This window comes from Adiantum capillus-veneris, chromosome 17 (genome assembly GCF_014529385.1).
Source record: "Adiantum capillus-veneris isolate H3 chromosome 17, ASM1452938v2, whole genome shotgun sequence".
NCBI lineage: Eukaryota > Viridiplantae > Streptophyta > Polypodiopsida > Polypodiales > Pteridaceae > Adiantum > Adiantum capillus-veneris.
Genome location: NC_140947.1, coordinates 147,805,611 through 147,810,884, shown reverse-complemented (window position 1 = coordinate 147,810,884; position 5,274 = coordinate 147,805,611).

Here is a 5,274-nt window from a genome sequence, read left to right as displayed (position 1 = left end):
AATGGGAATTTATTTTGCAAAGCTTGTATGACATGGGTCTGGGTATATTTTTTATCAGATTTGTTCACATTCTTTTTGGTAATGCAACTGTCATAATTTCTATTAGTGGTACTCTTACTGAAGTTGTCCCTTTTCACAAATCTATTAGATGGGGTTGCCCTTTATCACCTTTACTTTATGCAATTTCTTTTGATGCCTTGGGTTGGCTTGTCAAAGATGCTATCTAGCACGGTAATCTTAAAGCTATTGACATCCATGTCTCTGTTGAACAGTTATGATTGCAGCAGTTTGCAAATGACACTAATGCTTTAGTAAAGAATGACCAGCAGTTTGTTGATAATTTTTGGTATTGCCTTAACATTCACTGTCTGGCTAGTGGATTTGTTATCAATCATGGTAACACAAGCTACAGGATGTCAAAAGGTCTCTACCCTTCCGTTATTATTTAGACTAGATACATTGTTATTGAAGATGGTCAGATTTTCAAGCTACTAGGAATTTCAATGGGCTTCAATGTCTCCTTCAACCACAGATGGAAGTGGGTGCTGGATAGATTCAGAAAGAAAATCTTCTTTTGGAAAAACCATCAGCCCAATATATATGCTAGAGATTTTTGTTTAAATCACGACTTATTGTCTACTTTGATTTTTTTATTGTCTTGTTGGTCTCCTTCCCAGCACAAACAATGTTTTCACTCTTGCAAGAAGGTTTCTTTGGGAAGCATCTCTTGGCAAAAATTTTATAGTCCCAAAGAACAAGGAGGATTGGGGATTCTCAATCTCCAACACCTCCCAAATAAGCTAGCCAGTAAATGGATCATGAGGGTAGACTCCTCTTCTGACTTATGGGTTGTTCTTATCAGAAGGAAGATAAACTTATTCTATCTGGGCTACACATCTTGGTGTGGACTATCACTTCAATAAATTTTAACTTCAAAAGCTAACTTCACCCCTAGAGGGTTTGATCTTGTATGTAGGTTTTGGAAGGCTTAGAACATCCAAAAGTCCAGGTGGTCCCTTTCAAAATTTGGGGAATTTCAGCTCAATTTTGGCTCCAGGATTTCATTTAGTTTGGATGCTTTGTCCATTCAACAAGATGAGAGCTATCCAAGAGGGCACATAAGTGCTTTAGAGTAGGAATCAAATGTTGGAAAGATGTCTATAGAGGGGAAGTTCCTCACTACTGATTGACTTATCCAAAAGTTCCAAATCATTTAAGGATGTGCAACTCTCGTTCTACTAAGATGTCATAGGATCCAGGCTAGCTTCAGAGATGTGTCAAAGGCCATTCAATTTCTCTCTCCCAGATCTATAGCCACAATTATTTGTTTAAATCTTTTGAGAACACTATGGAGTCAAAGCCTAGTTAGAAAGCTCAACCTCAAATGAGGGTTATCTTGGAATGCCAAGCAATGGGTTTACAGATTCAAGTTTATATGGGCCTACCCTCTTGCCATAAAGCATAGTTGTCTCACTCATGTGGCTCATCCTCCACCAAGGTGTCTGGAAGGTGCAAAAGTTAAGAATTTGGGGATTGCAGATGGTGTTTGCCCATGGTGCAAGTGTCATGAAGAATCATTGGTCCATCTTTTTGTGCACTAGAAATTTAACATCTTGTTCAAATCAGAGCTTCAAAAAGTCTTTAGGGTTGAAGCCTCAATGCTTAGCTGCAGATCCTTACTTCTGGGAGAATGTAGTTTTGTTTATGTGCCTCTCATGACCTGCCTCAGAGGGGTCCTTCTGTGGTATATCTGGTCCTCCTATGGTGGAAAGGAACAAAGCCCTTTTTGGGCGAGCTCACTCCCTTGCTGCAATTCCATTGTCTATCAATTTTATTGGAGCTAGTTATTGATGCTTCAGTTATGGAAGTCAAAGACCTTCGAGAGCACTTAGATGGCAAAGATGGAGAGCAGTTATTTTCTCTTTCTATGAGCCCTCTAGAATGTACCTCCTCCTTTTCAGTTTGATGTCTATCCCTTACTTTGGTCTGCATTCTTGGAGATAGGAAAACCCCTATTCTACTTTAGGGGTGTTTGTATTTTCTTCTTCCTTTTTTAATTTAAACAATATATTCTCAAAAAAAAAGAAGATCTTGAGACCATACGTGGTAGCGTGGCATGATCTAGGCCATTCCCCTCAACCCAAATCGCATGGCCAAAAGCTTTGCATATTCTCATGCATGTTTTTTGAGTTATCACAAACAACGCATAAACAATGCGTGCTTTTTTTAATTGCCTCCATTGATTTATGAGCCCAACGTAGCATTTTGATTGACTCGCCCAATACGAAAACCCACAAGGAAACGATGTTAAAGCTCCTAACTATTTCGTCAAAACTTTACTCACCAGAATTCATGTTGTTCTTCCTCTAAAAGCAGCAAAGCCATGCATTGATGGGCGATCATGGAAAGAGTAGAAGCAATGGAAAATAGTTTTTTGGAAGCCTCTATTTGGTGCAAAATGATGGAGCAAAAACCAGCATGCACGATTGTAACCACATGGATGGTGATCGAAGAACACACAAAGAGCTTGATGATCATAGGGATATATACAATGGATATGCTGGCAATGGCAACAATGATGAAAGTAGAGACCGGAGGAGAAGGGATTGACTATTCTAACAAAGAATTAGCCAAGCTAGTCCTGTAGTGAATACACTTTATAAGCAAAGCCTGTGGATCTGAGTGTTCCTCAATACACACGACATCATTGCATGCTCTTTGCCAGTCCTCGGACCTTGCTTAGCTCTTCAATAGGCATCTCATCGATAGTTAGTGGACTCCTCCGAGCAGTTTGGTTTCCCTCTAACAACACAAGAAACACTACTGAAAGTAAATCTCTCTCTCTCTCTCTCTATATATATATATGTATATATATGTATATCCAGGCTCCATAAGCAATCCGTATAGTTGCATCTTTAATGCAATTTTAGAATGCTTGGCAATAGCACCAAAATGTTTCTCTAAGGTATTCCATGCTTCGTGTGCAGTGGTGCAATCATCCAAATAATGCACAAAGTTGTCATCAAGTGATGTGAGCAGAATGTCGAGAGCTTGCTCGTCTCTAGCTATGAATTGAGTTAAGTTTTGCCGTGTTTCTACTCTGTCACCTTCAGCTAGTGGCTTAATGACAGACCATAATTGCTTTCGCAATAAGTAGCCCTTTCTTTTTGCCTGCCACGTGTGAAAACCATGGCCGTTGAATTTGTTGACGTTTTTATCTCCCCCCATGTTTGTGCACCCTAGTGATGTGTGAGGCAGGTCTTACTCTTTGAGTAGTGTCTAATCCTCTTGTGCACTTAACCTCCAAAGGTTTTACAAATTATTTTGTGAAGTCACTCTCCAATTTGTGGAGCACCGCTTCACAAAATACAATAAAACATTGAAGCCCGTGGTTTACAAAGAAGGGTATTACAAATGAAAGGGGAAACAATTTGAAGATTTGTGTGATCAAGGGATGTAGCCTTGCATTGAAGAAGAAAAAATATATTGATGAGGAAGCCTTTAGGCCTTTAGTAATTGAAGTGCATGACATGTTGTCTTGAATGCTTTCGTTGTGTGAGGGCGCAAGGAGTGGGGGACACCGTGATGTGTTTGGTTTCCAAAGGGTCATGGGTTTGGCCACCAAGAGACGGGAATGAAAGATAAAGAGTTGGTTGCCGTGGGAAAGGGGGGCAAGTTGCTTGGTGCTGCTTGTTATGGGAATCGAGGCTTGTTGAAGTTTTTTTGAAGGTGACTCAAGAAGGAAGTTTGATAAAGTCGATGGACACCAGGCGATGTGTGCAGTTGAGGCGGTGCAGGTTGGCGAGCAGAGTCAAGTGATGATGACCATCGCAAGGACTTAGAAGCTAGAGCAAGATCGGGGTTGGTGCAGGATGTGGGTCTGTGGGTGTTTTGTAGATCAGTGTACGGAGGGTGGGCATAAGTGGCTATGAATAGAGTGAGAAGGGTCATGTGAGGGCTCCAAGTGTTGAGCACGTGTGGACTAAAGGGGTGGCAGTGGACGAGCCGAGCAAATTGGTGTGTTGAAATTGTGTGTTGTAGGCAGTTATGTAGGTGAGGCTTCAATGGTGGGGCCCTGATCGGATGCATTTGCGAATGTGGAAGCGGGTGGAGTTGAACCAGGGCAAGGCGACGAGCTAGAGCGTTTAATGACGATGAAGATGTTGAGTGCAACCCGAGTTTGTCAGAGTGATGTGGGGTATGTGTGTGACAATTGTGGTGCCAAACAACCCTTGTGTGTGAGAGGGCCCAAATTGGGTGATGGCCTTTTGCCTCCTAGATTCCTATGGTTCCCACCACCAAAAGACCAAAAAAATGCCTATGTGGCTTTAAAAAAAAGGGCAACAAACATTTAGTGATCTGCTCAATCCACACACACACACACACACACACACACACACACACAACTCCAAATTGATGCAGGGATTCCATAACCTTTCAAGGCAAAAGTCATACATTTCTAGTTATTGAGAGTGAGGCTTAATCGCATCGGATTTTAGAGTTTAGGGATTCAAAATAGAGCTTGTGCAAAGGGCTATTTACATATACAGATCGTGAAAGGAAATGAAAAACTAAGAAATGATAAATTGCTCATGCGAAGATGCAAGAAAGTGAGTGAAAATGTTGCAAAGGAGCCTAATCACTTCCATTCTTTCTAATTCTATCAATGTGGGTAGTGGCACTTCAATAGTACATATCCCATCATTAATAGAGTTCAAAAGAAAGACAATTAGCGTATGCAATGTGCAATGCAATGAAGCTTTGATTGACAATTATGATGGCAAAGAGAGAGGATGCCAATGTAATCTAGCATAGGGATCAATGCATAGGATTGCACCATAATCCCTGATACCATTTGTAAGTCATGGTGGATAGGTTAGTGTGCCATTCATGGCATAAACATGATTAGAATAGTGATAGTCTAGGGCTTGATATTGGGTACACAGTACAATAGAGTATGGCTGCAAAATAAACTTAGTTTTTTTTTAGCATAATGTGCTTCTATATAGGCATATACAAAGAAGCGGGCTTTTGACACATGAAGGATATATGTGGTTGCTTATGCACAAACACAAGTGGATATGCTTTACACATGGGTTGTAAGAGGTTGTTCGCACAAGAGATGCAACAAAAGCCCGCATCCCACAAAGAGAGAGAGAGAGAGAGAGAGAGAGAGAGAGAGAGAGAGAGAGAGAGAGAGTATAAAGACAAGGTGAAGGCTAAAGTGGAGTTTGGTAGGAGTGGTTCAAGTGGATATTTAAATGGCTATTACCA